This window comes from Nomascus leucogenys, chromosome 10 (genome assembly GCF_006542625.1).
Source record: "Nomascus leucogenys isolate Asia chromosome 10, Asia_NLE_v1, whole genome shotgun sequence".
NCBI lineage: Eukaryota > Metazoa > Chordata > Mammalia > Primates > Hylobatidae > Nomascus > Nomascus leucogenys.
In genome coordinates this window covers 55,580,625-55,595,051 of record NC_044390.1, presented here as the reverse complement: position 1 = coordinate 55,595,051, position 14,427 = coordinate 55,580,625, and positions in this window count along the sequence as shown.

The window sequence follows — 14,427 nt, the reverse complement described above, 5'->3', positions numbered from 1 at the left end:
CAATAAAAATTACATGGACTGTGCCTGCCTCTCCTGTTTCCCCTTCCACCTCTTCCACCTCTGTCACCCCTGAGACAGCAAGACCCCTCCTCTTCCTTCTCCTCAGCCTACTCAACATGAAGATGGTGAGGATGAAGACCTTTATGATGATTCTCTACTTAATGAATAGTAAATATACTTCCTCTTCCATATTTTCTTCCTTCCTTCCCTTCTCCTTCCCTCCCTCCCTGCCTCCCTCCCTCCCTCCCTTCTTCCTTCCTTCCTTCCTTCCTTCCTTCCTTCCTTCCTTCCTTCCTTCCCTTCCCTCCCTCCCTCCCTCCCTCCCTCCCTCCCTCCCTTCCTTCCTTCCTTCCTTCCTTCCTGCTTTCTTTCTTGCTTTCTTTCCTTTTTTTTTTTGGGACGGAGTCTCGTTCTGTCACCCAGGCTGGAGTGCTGGAGTGCTGGAGTGCAGTAGCGCGATCTCAGCTCACTGCAAGCTCCGCCTTCCAGGTTCACGCCATTCTCCTGCCTCAGCCTCTCCAGTAGCTGGGATTACAGGAGCCCGCCACCACGCCCGGCTAATTTTTGATATTTTTAGTAGAGATGGGGTTTCACTGTGGTCTCGATTTCCTGACCTCGTGATCCGCCCGCCTCGGCCTCCCAAAGTGCTGGTATTACAAGCGTGAGCCACCGCGCCCAGACTGCCCCCCTTCCTTTCTTCTTCCTTCCTTCCTTCCTTCCTTCCTTCCTTCCTTCCTTCCTTCCCTTCCCCTTCCCCTTCCCCTTCCCCTTCTCCTTCCTTCCTTCCTTCCTTCCTTCCTTCCTTCCTTCCTTCCTTCTTTCCTTCCTTCTTTCTCTCTTTCTTTCTCTCTTTCTCTTTGTTTCTGGCAGAGTCTCATTCTGTCCCCCAGGCTGGAGTACAGTGGCGTAATCTCAGCTCACTGCAGCCTCCACCTCCTGGGTTCAAGCGATTCTCCTGCCTCAGCCTCCTGAGTAGCTGGGATTACAGGTACCTGCCGCTATGCCCGGATAATTTTTGTATTTTTAGTAGAGATGGGGTTTCACCACGCTGGGCAGGCTGATCTCAAACTCCTGACCTCAGGTGATCTGCCCACCTCAGCCTCCCAAAGTGCTGGGATTACAGGCGTGAGCCACTGCACCTGGCACGTGGATTTTTTTTTCAATAAATTACATGGAGTGTGTCTGCCTCTCTTCTCTTCCCTTCCACCTCCTCCACCTCTTCCGCCTCTGCCACCCCTCAGACAGCAAGACCAACCCCTTCTCTTCCTCCTCCTCAGCCTATTCAACATGAAGACAACGAGGATGAAGACCTTTATGATGACACACTTCTACTTAATGGTTAGTAAACATACTTCCTCTTCTGTACAATTTTCTTAGTAACATCTTCTTTTTTCCCAGGTTAAGGTGATTCTCTTGCCTCAGCCTCCTGAGTAGCTGGGACTACAGGCGTGCGCCACCAAGGGTAGCTAATTTTTCTATTTTTAGTGGAGATGGAATTTTACCACATTGGCCAAGCTGGTCTTGAACTCATGACCCCAGGTAATCCACCCGCCTTGGCCTCCCAAAGTGTTGGGATGACAGGCGTGAGCAACTGCACCCCGCCTGATTTCCCTTTAAAGCTTGGAGTTGGGGCAGAGACTGCCTTGTTTTAAGCCAGGGACATGTCATGGATGGCAGGCTCTTTCCTTAGCGTCTACGTAGGATTTGTGACCTTCTGGGGCAGGACCCTTCCTCCAGGGAGCCTCCGTGGTTACCCCTTGCTCCCCTTACTCCCTCCCAGCTCCCTGACCTGCTGTTCCTCCCTTCAACCTAGGCTGTACTTACAGTGCTGGAAGGTTCTTTGTCCAGTTTTGTCTCCCCAAGTCTAGGAGATGCTGAGTTTTTTGGGGGTGTCCAGAAGTGCCCAGCACAGACTCAAGACCAGGTGAGTGTCAGGGAGGGATTGCTAAATGCACAAAAGGCCTGATGAATGATGTGGGGCCAGTTTGGGGTCAGGATCTGAAACACACACATGTACACCCACATTCAGGCACTCACACACCAATGCATCGGGGCTGGGCTGGGCCTGGGAGGCAGAAGGAAGGCTGGAAATTCCACAATGAATCACCTCTACCCCAGGTTTCCTTCCACCTCAGGAGGCCCACTTGTCAGGATTAATCAAGGCCCCTTGGCTGGGCGCGGTGGCTCACGCCTGTAATCCCAGCACTTTGGGAGGCCAAGGCAGGCAGATCTCCTGAGGTCAGGAGTTCGAGACCAGCCTGACCAATATGACGAAACCCCATCTCTACTAAAAATACAAAAATTAGCCGTGTGTGGTGGCATGCACCTGTAATCCCAGCTACTCAGGAGGCTGAGACAGGAGAATCGCTTGAACCTGGGAGGCAGAGGTTGTGGTAAGCCGAGATCGCGCCACTGCACTCCAGCCTGGGCAACAAAAACAAAACTCTGTCTCAAAAAAAAAAAAAAAAAAAAAAATCAAGACCCCTCCAGGCTGCAGAGAGACTAGAGGAGTCACAAGAGTAGCCACTGATTATGGAGAAGGGCCGGCTCTCATGAGTTGTAGCATTGGCACAGATAGGCAGAGCCTTGGGCCCTGGATCTTAAGCGAGGCTGGGATGAGACCAGAGGAGAAGGAACATGGGGCAGGGCTGGGCTTGGGCTCAACGTCAGAGTCAACAGCATTCACTATGGTGGCACTAATGATGCTGATAATGAAGACCCCGCTCGCTACTACTGTTACAGGAATGGGGTCCCGATCCAGACCCCAAGAGAGGGTTCTTGGATCTTGCGCAAGAAAGAATTCAGGGTGAGTCCACAGAGTAAAGTGAAAGCAAGTTTATTAGGAAAGTGAAGGAATAAAGAATGACTGCTCCGTAGGCAGAGCAGCCCTGATAGCTGCTGGTTGCCTTTTTTTTTCAGACGGAGTTTCGCTCTTGTTGACCAAGCTGAAGTGCAATGGCATGATCTCGGCTCACTGCAACCTCTGCCTCCTGGGTTCAAGCGTTTCTCCTGACTCAGCCTCCTGAGTAGCTGGGATTACAGGCATGTGCCACCACGCCCGGCTAATTTTTTTTTTTTTTTGAGACAGAGTCTCACTCTGTTGTCCAGGCTGGAGTGCAGTGGCACTATCTCTGCTCACTACAAGCTCCGCCTCCCTGGTTCACGCCATTCTCCTGCCTTAGCCTCCCGAGTAGCTGGGACTACAGGCGCCTGCCACTATGCCCAGCTAATTTTTTGTATTTTTTTTTTTTTTTAGTAAAGACAGGGTTTCACCGTGTTAGCCAAGATGGTCTCGATCTCCTGACCTCGTGATCCACCTGACTCGGCCTCCCAAAGTGCTGGGATTACAGGCATGAGCCACCGTGCCTGGCCTAATTTTTTGTATTTTTAGTAGAGATAGGGATTCACCATGTTGGCCAGGCTGGTCTCAAACTCCTGACCTCAGGTGATCCTTCTGCCTCAGCCTCCCAAAGTGCTGGGATTACAGGCGTGAGCCACTGCGCCCAGCCTGCTTGCCTATTTTTATGGTTATTTCTTGATTATAGGTTAAATGAGGGGTGGATTATTCATGCCTCCTCTTTTAAGACCATATAGGATAACTTCCTATCATTGCCATGGCATTTGCAAACTGTCATGGCGCTGGGGAAGTGTAGGATGACCAGAGGTCACTCTTGTCGCCATCTTGGTTTTGATGGGTTTGGGCTGGCTGCTGCTGCTGCTTCTTTTTTTTTTTGGAGGAGTTTCACTTTTGTCGCCCAGGCTGGAGGGCAGCGGTGCAATCTTGGCTCACTGCAACCTCCACTCTGGGGTTCAAGTGATTCTCCTGCTTCAGCCTCCCGAATAGCTGGAATTACAGGCGTCCACCACCACACCCAGCTAATTTTTGTGTTTTTAGTAGAGACAATGTTTCACCATGTTGGCTAGGCTAGTCTCGAACTCCTGACCTCAGGTGATCTGCCCACCTCGGCCTCCCAAAGTGGTGGGATTGCAGGCATAAGCCACTGCGTCCGGCCGTGCAGTCTTCTTTACTGCGACCTGTTTTATTAGCAAGGTCTTTATGACCTGTATCTTGTGCCAATCTCCTGTCTCATCCTGTGACTTAGAATGCCTTAACTGGGAATGCAGCCCAGTAGGTTTCAGCCTTATTTTACTCAGCTCCTGTTCAAGATGGAGTTGCTCTGGTTCACAGGCCTCTGACACTACTAACAAAAAGTGCTGTGTGTGGGGCTCTGAGCTAAGGTTTTATGTGCCTGTGCCTGTGGTTATTTTTTTTTTCCTTTTTTTTTTTTAATCTCTGGGATTTGTTAAGCAATGTCATACAGCAGAAGTCAGAGAACCTCAGCTTATGAACTGGATGTCTGTTTTTGTAAAACTGTTTTTTGAGGTGAAATTCACCTAACACAAAATTCACCATTTTATTATTTATTTCTTTTTTCAGACCGAGTCTCACTCTGTTGCTCAGGCTGGAGGGCAGTGGCGGGATCATGGCTCACCGCAGCCTCAACCTCAGGGGCTGAAATGATCCCCGCCCCCAGCCTCCCAAGTAGCTGGGACTACAGATGTGTGTCAACACATCCAGCTAATTTTTTGATTTGTTGAAGAGATGGGGGTCTCGCTTTGTTGCTTGGGCTGGTCTCGAACTCTTGGGCTCAAGTGATCCTCCCACCTTGGCCTCCCAAAGTGCTGGGATTACAAGTGTGAGCCATCACACCTGGCCAAAATTTACCATTTTAAAGTGTGCAGTTTAGAGGCACTTAGCATATTTACAGTGTTGTGCAGTTGTCACCTCTATCTAGTTCTAAAGAATTTGCATACCCCTAAAAGAAAACCCTGTCCTCATCAGCAGTCATTCCTCATTCACCCTTCCCCTGCCCCTGGCAACCACAAACCTGCTTTCTGTCTCTATGGATTCACCTGTTCTGGACATTTCAGATCAATGGAATCTCACACTATGGCCTTTTGTGTCTGTCTTTTTTTTTTTTTTTTACTCAGCATCATGTTTTCAAGGTTCATCATCATAGCCTGAATCAGTGCTTCATTCCTTTTCAGGGCTGCATAATATTCCACTGTGGGAAATGATCACGATTTGTTCAGGTGATTGAATGTTTATTGGAACATACTTCCTTCCATTCATTTACATTTCTATGGCTGTTTTCCTGCTATAATGGCTGAGTCACAAAACAGAAACTATTGACTATTTGGCCTTGTCCCCATCAGCAGTCACTCCTCATTCCCCTTCCCACAGCCCCTGGCAACCACAAATCTGCTTTCTGTCTCTATGGATTCGCCTGTTCAGGACATTTCAGATCAATGGAATCTCACACTACGGCCTTTTGTGCCTGTCTTTTTTTTCACTTAGCATCATGTTTTCAAGCTTCATCATTATAGCCTGGATCAGTGCTTCATTCCTTTTCAGGGATGCATAGTATTCCACTGTATGAAAGGATCACAAATTGTTTAGGTGATTGAATGTTTATTGGAACACATTCCCTTCCATTCATTTACATAGCTATGGTGGCTGTTTTCCTGCTATAACAGCTGAGTCACAAAGCAAAAAATATTTATTTACTATCTGGGCTTTTTTTTTTTTTTTTGAGATGGAATCTCGCTCTGTCACCCAGGCTGGAGTGCGGTGGTGTGATCTCAGCTCACTGCAACCTCCACCTCCCAGGTTCAAGCAATTCTCCTGCCCTGCTGCAGCCTGGCTCTTTTTTATAATTTTTTTTGAGACTGAGTCTCACTGTGTCACCCAGGCTGGAATGCAGTGGCACGATCTCGGCTCACCGCAACCTCACCTCCTGGGTTCAAGCGATTCTCCTGTCTCAGTCTCCCGAGTAGCTGGGACTACAGGCATGTGCTACCATGCCCGGCTAATGTTTTTTTTTTTTTTTGTATTTTTAGTAGAGACGGGGTTTCACCATGTTAGACAGAATGGTCTCGATCTCCTGACCTGGTGATCCACCCGCCTCGGCCTCCCAAAGTGTTAGGATTACAGGCATGAGCCACCACACCCAGCATTTTTTTTTTTAATAAATTTTACTATCTGGCCTTTTTTTTTTTAATTTCATGTATTTATGTATTTATTTATGTATTTATTTATTTATTTGTTTATTTATTTATTTATTTTGAGATGGAGTCTTGCTCTGTCACCCAGGCTGGAGTGCAGTGGCACGATCTCAGCTCACTGCAAACTCTGCCTCCCAGGTTCACGCCATTCTCCTGCCTCAGCCTCCTGAGTAGCTTGGACCACAGGCGCCCGCCACCACGCCCAGCTAATTTTTTGTATTTTTTTTTAGTAGAGACGGGGTTTCACCATGTTAGCCAGGATGGTCTCGATCTCCTGACCTCGTGATCCGCCCGCCTTGGCCTCCCAAAGTGCTGGGATTACAGCTGTGAGCCACCGTGCCTGGCCTATCTGGCCTTTTAATACAAACTTTGCTGTCCCCTGCTGAGCCAGCCCACCTGGATTCAAATGCCTATGCTGCTGCTTACTGGCTGGAGAAGGTGGCTTTATCTCTAGTCTTCATTTTGTCCATCTCTAAAATGGGAGAATAGTACCAACTGCAAAGGGTGACTGTTAGGGTTAAATGAGTTGATACTTGTAAAAAGTGCTTAAAACAGTGCCTAGCACGGCTGAGTGTGGTGGCTCACGCCTGTAATCGCAACACTTTGGGAGGCTGGGGTGGGCGGATCACCTGAGACCAGGAGTTCGAGACTACCCTGGCCAACACAGTGAAACCTCGTCTCTACTAAAAATACAAAAATTAGCCAGGCGTGGTGGTGTGTGCGTATAATCCCAGCTACTCAGGAGGCTGAGGCAGGAGAATTGCTTGAATCCGGGAGGCAGAGGTTGCAGTGAGCCGAGATTACTCCACTGCATTCCAGCCTGGGCAAGAAGAGTGAAACTCTGTCTCAAAATTAAACAACAACAGCAAAAACAACAAAAAACCCACCCACACACACAAAAAAAACACGTGGAATGCACTTGATGAGTAGGGAGTAGAGGATGGTGGTGTCCTGGGTTCTTGTTGTCCCACCCGCCTGCCCCAGCCTCCCCAACAAATGTTCAGCCCAGCCCATGGGAAAAATCCATTTAATTATTATCATGGCTGGATTCCCATGTCCTAGAGGAGTCCAGACTCATAGTCATGCATTATTTCTCCATCTGGGGCACCTGTCCAAGCCCAAGGCTTCCCTGCTGGCCCTTGGTCTTCCAGTAGCCAGCTGGGCCTTAGGGCTGGGCCTAGAGCCGATCTGGAACCACAGCCAAATCATGAAAGCCAAGGTCAGCCAGCCCCTGAATCAGTCGAACCCAATTCACTAAAAAGAGACTCAACTCTTTTTAGTGAGCCAGCGACTGCACGGCCTCCAGCTAGGGCTTTTCTGCCATTCCCAGTGGGCAGAAGTTGACTTCAATTGCATCTTTCTGGGACATCAGAGGTGAGATTTAATCTCTCAGGCACCTGGTCCTGGAACTGGGGAGGACGGAGTTTAGTAATTCGAGACATGGGATATTGCAGAGATATGGTGAGCTTAGCTCTTGCCAGTATTCGAGGGGCCGAGACTGAGTGTGGGGGGATGGGGCCATATGTTAGCACTTCCTGGTGGAATATTTACAGAGCACCCACGGACTCTTAGCTGTCATCACCCTGCTTCAGAGAATGACACAGGGCAAAGGGCTTTAAACATATCTTCTATAGAAAATCTGAAACATATTCAAAAGTAGAGAGAATTGTAAAAAACCCCTACGCATACCCATCACCGAATTGACATCTTCAAATCACAATTCATCTTATTTCTTCTATACTCCACCCATTGTCTCTCTTTTGTGACATTATCTGCTGTTGACGATCATTGCCAAGATTTATTAATTCATTAGTAGGAACAACATAATGATATTTGAGTGATAATATTCCTTCTTCATGTATTAGCTGAAATACTTTTATAGAAAGAAACAGTCTCAGCTGGGTGCAGTGGCTCATGCCTGTAATCCCAGCAATTTGGGAGGCCGAGGTGGGCGGATCACCTGAGGTCAGGAGTTCGAGACCAGCCTGGCCAACATGGCTTACCAAAAATACAAAAATTAGCTGGGTGTGGTGGTGCATGCCTGTAATCCCAGCTACTCAGGAGGCTGAGGCAGAAGAATTGCTTGAACCCGGGGGGGCAGAGGTTGCAGTGAGCTGAGATTGTGCCACTGCACTGCAGCCTGGATGACAGAGCGAGACTCTATTTCAAAATAAAAAAAAAGAAAGAAAGAAAGGATCTCTCATCTTCCATTTGGTTACCCAGTGGTACCATTCATATGGGAAAGGCAAGATGAGCGCTTGATTCTTGTTCTTTTCTAGTTTATTTATTTATTTGAGATGGAGTTTCGCTCTTGTTGTCCAGGCTGGAGTGCAATGGCGTGATCTCGGCTCACTGCAACCTCTGCCTCCCAGGTTCAAGCGATTCTCCTGCCTCTGCCTCTCGAGTAGCTGTGATTACAGGCGCCTGTCACCATGCCCACCTAATTTTTGTATTTTTAGTAGAGATGGGGTTTCACCCCATTGGCCAGGCTGGTCTCGAACTCCTGATCTCAGGTGATCCACCCACCTCAGCCTCCCAAAGTGCTGGGATTACAGGCATGAGCCACCGTGCCTGGCCTGTTTATTTATTTTTATTTATTTATTTACTTTTGAGATGGAGTCTGGCTCTGTTGCCCAGGCTGGGGTGCAGTGGCATGATCTCGGCTCACTGCAACCTCTGCCTTCCAGGTCCAAGCAATTCTCTGCCTCAGCCTCCTGAGTAGCTGGGACTACAGGTGCGCACCACCTTGCCTGGCTAATTTTTGTGTTTTTAGTAGAGACGGGGTTTCACCATCTTGGCTAGTCTGGTCTTGAACTCCTGACCTCGTGATCCACCCGCCTCAGCCTCCCAAAGTGCTGGGATTACACACATGAGTGCCTGGCCTTGAGTCCCTTAACATCCTCAAAAAGTAAACACTGAGATTTTTTTTTCCCTTATAGATTTATGATCTCATCAAGCTATTGAAATATGTCAATACATTGCAGTTTTTATCATTACTGATAATCAAATTGGCTTCCTTCTTTGGCTGGTGGGAGTCTCTTTATATTGACTCCTGAGTTCTTTTGGCATGGCTCAGAGTCCTAGGTGGCTTTCTTGCTTCATGATGTAACAAGATGTTCTAACTGGATGCTGTGGGAACATCTTGTTCATTTCCTGCCACAGGCCTGGCATCAGCAATTTCTCCCAGGGACCCTTATTCCTTTGATTGGAAAATGAGGAATCAGCTCCACAATCAAGGAGCTGAAGTGCTCATGGCTAATAAGTTAGTTTTGTTTCACTGGACACAAATAGAAAATCCCCACTATCCTTTTTTTTTTTTTTTTTTTTTTTTTAAAGACGGAGTCTTGCTCTGTCGCCCAAGCAGGAGTGCAGTAGCACCATCTCGGCTCACTGCAACCTCCACCTCCCAGGTTCAAGTGATTCTCCTGCCTCAGCCTCCCGAGTAGCTGGGACTACGGGTGTGCGTCACCACGCCCAGCTAATTTTTGTGTTTTTATTAGCGACAGGGTTTCACTATGTTGGCCAGGATGGTCTCAATATCTTGACCTTGTGATCTGCCCACCTTGGCCTCCCAAAGTGCTGGGATTATAGGCGTGAGCCACTGTGCCAGTCCCCCACCCATTTTTTTCTTTTTGAGAGGGGGTCTCCATCACCCAGGTTGGAGTGCAGTGGTCCCATCTTGGCTCATTGCAACCTCTGCCTCTCAGGCTCAAGTGGTCCTCCCACCTCAGCCTCCCAAGTAACTGTGACCACTGGTGTGCCACCATGTCCAGCTAATTTTTGTATCTTTTGTAGAGACAGGGTTTCACCATGTTGCCCAGGCTGGTCTTGAACTCTTGAGCTCAGGTGATCTGCCCACCTCAGCCTCCCAAAGTGCTGTGATTATAGATGTGAGCCACCACGCCTGGCCTCCCACTACCTTTAAAAAATTTTTTTTAAAAATATATATAACATGGGCCAGGTGCGGCGGCTCACACCTGTAATCCCAGCAATTTGGGAGGCCGGAGCAGGTGGATCACCTGAGGTCAGGAGTTTGAGACCAGCCTGGCAACATGGTGAAACCCCATCTCTACTAAAAATACAAAAATTAGCCTGGCGTGATGGTGGGCTAACCTGTAATCCCAGCTACTCAGGAGCCTCGATATATGTCTATATCTATATATATATCTATCTACATATAATTTTTTATATATATATAATGAGTTAGTATTGATGCTTCCAATTCATATTTTGGACTAAATGCCTTTTATTTAGCCTGATCAATTTGATACCTGCATTTTTATTTTCCCACACTGAAAATCCAAATTCTCACCACCAACAACATATTCACTCATTTGCTTTATTCCACAATACACACATTAATCTTAGAAGAACACACCAACAGTATCTTAAGTGATATGGTTATGGGAAACAGTTTAACATTTTTTCCCCTGTCCCTTTTCATTTTGGTATGTTCCACTAGGGATGTGCCATTAAATTACTGAGCTAAAATACTTTCTTTCTGATTGGTTATGCCGGTAACCAGAAGTGTTTAATTTCTAGGGACTTTTTTTTTGAGTGTAGAAAGTATTTACTTTAAAAATAGCTATAACACTCAGGAGGCTGAGGCAGGAGAATGGCATGAACCTGGGAGGCAGAGGTTGCAGTGAGCCGAGATTGCGCCACTGCACTCCAGCCTGGGTGACAGAGTGAGACTCTGTCTCAAAAAAAAAAAAAAAAAAAATTAGCTACAACAATAAAAACAACATCTCACAATAAGATTGTGCATTATAACTGCAACTATTAATAGAACCACTGTTCGATTAGAAAATACCTGAAATAGGGCTGGGCGCAGTGGCTCATGCCTGTACTCCTAGCACTTTGGGAGGCTGAGGCAGGTGGATTGCCTGAGCTCAGGAGTTCCAGACCAGTCTGGGTAACATGGTGAAACCCCATCTCTACTAAAATACAAAAAATTAGCGGGGCTTGGCGGCATGCGCCTGTAATCCCAGCTACTCAGGAGGCTGAAACATCTGAATTGCTTGAACCCGGGAGGTGGAGGTTGCAGTGAGCCGAGATTGAGCCATTGCACTCTAGCCTGGGCGACAGAGCGAGACTCTGTCTCAAAAAAAAAAAAAAAAAAAGAAAATACCTCAAATAACAGGATTAATAATGTCATAATAACAATTATCATTAATCTATTATTATTTATATTATTATTTTTGAGACAGAGTTTTCGCTCTTGTTGCCCAGGCTGGAGTGCAATGGCACGATCTCGGCTCACCACAACCTCCGCTTCCCAGGTTCAAGTGATTCTCTTTGCTCAGCCTCCTAAGTAGCTGGGATTACAGGCATGCACCACCATGCTTGGCTAATTTTGTATTTTTAGTAGAGACAGGGTTTCTCCATGTTGGTCAGGCTGGTCTCAAACTCCTGACCTCTGGTGATCTGCCTGCCTCGGCCTCCTAAAGTGCTGGGATTACAGGCGTGAGCCACCGTGCCCGGCCTGTTATTATTAATATTATCGTTAATATTAATCTGTTACTATTGCAAACTTCACCTATTACATCCACCCCCCCATTTAAAAATATCATTATAAATATAGTACCTTAGGCCAGGCACAGTGGCTCAGGCCCATAATCCCAGCACTTTGGGAGGCCGAGGGGGGTGGATCACCTGAGGTCAGGAGTTTGAGATCAGCCTGGCCAATATGATGAAACCTCGTCTGTACTAGAAATACAAAAAGTAACCGGGCATGGTGGCGCATGCCTGTAATCCCAGCTACTCTGGAGGCTGAGGCAGGAGAATCGCTTGAACCCAGCAGGCGGAGGTTGCAGTGAGCCAAGATCGTGACACTGCACTCCAGCCTGGGCGACAGAGTGAGACTCTGTCTCAAAAACAAAAACAAAAACAAACAAACAAAAACATACAATTTACCATTTTAGCCATTTTTATACATACAGTTCTAGGGCACTGAGTACATTCATGTTGTGCAACCATCACCACCAGCCATCTCCAAAACTTTTTGGCTTCCCCAGCTGAAACTCTGTCTCCATTAAACATTAACTTCCTATTCCCTACTCCCCGCCAAGCCCCTGGCAACCATCGTTCTACTTTCTGTCTCTATGAATTTGACTACTGTAGATACTTCATATCAATAGAATCATACAATATTTGCCCTTGTGACTAGCTTATTTCACTTTCCTATAATTAGATAAATGCATATATAATTCTGCCAGATATTACCAGTTTTCTCTCCTCAGGGATTACTTTGCATTCTCCATTAGTTAAGCAGGTGAGTGTGTAAAATACTCCCAAGCCTTTTCATTTGACTTGACAGACTCCTATATATTCTTTAAAACCCACCACTGGCTGGGTACGGTGGCTCAAGCCTGGAATCTCAACAATCTGGGAGGCTGAGATTAATAAGGGAATTTACACAACACTTTCCTGAGGACAGACCACGTTCACACCCACCTCCCTGTTGGAGCCTCAGGACCACCTTAAGAGGGAAGGAGGAGGATCACTCCCATTTTACAGTTGAGAAAAATGAAGCACAGAGACGCTAAGACGTGTACCTAAGGCCACAGAGCTGGTAAGTGTCAGAGCCAGGCCTAGATACCTACCCTCCTGCTTCTCCTGAAGGGGAATTCTTATTAACAGAGGGACAAGGTTTCTTCTGATAGGCTGCGGGAGCTGGGGGGGCTGCAGGGGGTGGGGGGGGGGAGGGGGAGGGAAGAATCTGATTGGCCGAGGAACCGAAAAGTGGAAGTAGTTGGTAGGGTAGGTAGACAAGCAAAGTCTGATTGGCTGGAAAGTAGGATATGGAAGTCTGATTGGGTGAGAGTTAAGAGAGTAGTTTAATTGACTAAAGCAGACTCTGATTGATTGAGGGGTTGGAGAGCAGCGTTTAGTTGAGCGAGGCGGAAGAGGGCGGAGTCTAATCGGATGAAAAACAGGAGATCGGGTTTGATTGACTGAGGGATATAAGAGCATTTAATTTGCTGAGGTGTGGGAGGGTGGAATCTGATTGGCTGGGGGAAACTCAACATGAAGTTTCCCCGGGGGTGTTAGCAATGTCATTTCTGCTCTCCTTCACAAATCCCATGTCTCTGGGCCCTGGTAGAAGGAGGTGGAGATTAATCTTCTAGGACTATGGGGAAATGGAGGCAGGTGTGTGTGGAGGAGGGGAGGGGGCTGGGTCACTCCAGGCAAAGGCCAGAGAGGACACCTCCCCAGCCATAGCTGGTGAGAAAGAATCTTGTTCTCCACCTCCCGTCATGCCTCCTCCAGAGTGACCACTAGGATTTATGGCCCAGAAGAGAGAGGTGTCACCCAGCCCCTCTATAATTCCCAGGGAAGAAGCAGGAGTGCTCCTCACTCCTTCCCCCTCCCCAGCAGAACCCCTTCTCCCCAATCCTCCCCCTTCCTAGGGGACCACACTCTCCATCTCTCTAGTTTCTGATGACAAGGACCTCTCCTCCCTCCACCTGCCTGCCCAAAGGCATCTTCTTGCACCCACTGAGTTTTTTTGTTTTTCGTTTTGAGACGGAGTCTTGCTCTGTTGCCCAGTCTGGAGTGCAGTAGCACGATCTCGGTTCACTGCAACCTCCGCCTCCCGGGTTCAAGCGATTCTCCTGCCTCAGCCTCCTAAATAGCTGGGACTACAGGCGTCTGCCACCACACCTAGCTAATTTTTGTATTTTTAGTAGAGACGGGGTTTCACCATGTTGGTCAATATGGTCTCAATCTCTTGACCTTGTGATCCACCCGCCTCGGCCTCCCAAAGTGCTAGGATTACAGGCGTGAGCTACCTCGCCCGGCCCCCACTGGGTTTTTGTCGCTACTGTCTTCCACCACCGGGAGCTTCTCTCCCCTCCCTTCCTCCACCCCAATCTTCCTGTTTGACTGTCTTTATCTCTCTTCCTTCACCCTTCTCCTTCTCTTCTACTCACTCCATTAAAAACTCCAGCCTAGGCCAGGCACGGTGGCTCATGCCTGTAATCCCAACACTTTGGGAAGCTGAGGCTTGAGCCCAGGGCAACATAGTGGGATCCCCCCCGCCCATCTCTACAAAAAAATTAAAAAATTAGCTGGGCGTGTTGGCGAGCGCCTGTAGTTTTAGCTACTTGAGAGGCTGAGATGGGAAGACCGCTTGAGCCCAGGAGGTGGAGGCTGCAGTGGACGATGACTGCACCACTGCACTCCAGCCTGAATGACAGAGTGAGACCCTATCTCAAAAACAAAACAAAACCTCCAGCCTAAATGATGCCTGGGTGGAAAACCTTGGAGTTACATCCAGTCTGTGAGCAAATCCCATCAGCTCCACCTTTTATTAAACAAATCCCAAACTCTACCACCTTTCACAACTCTAAGTTCCTT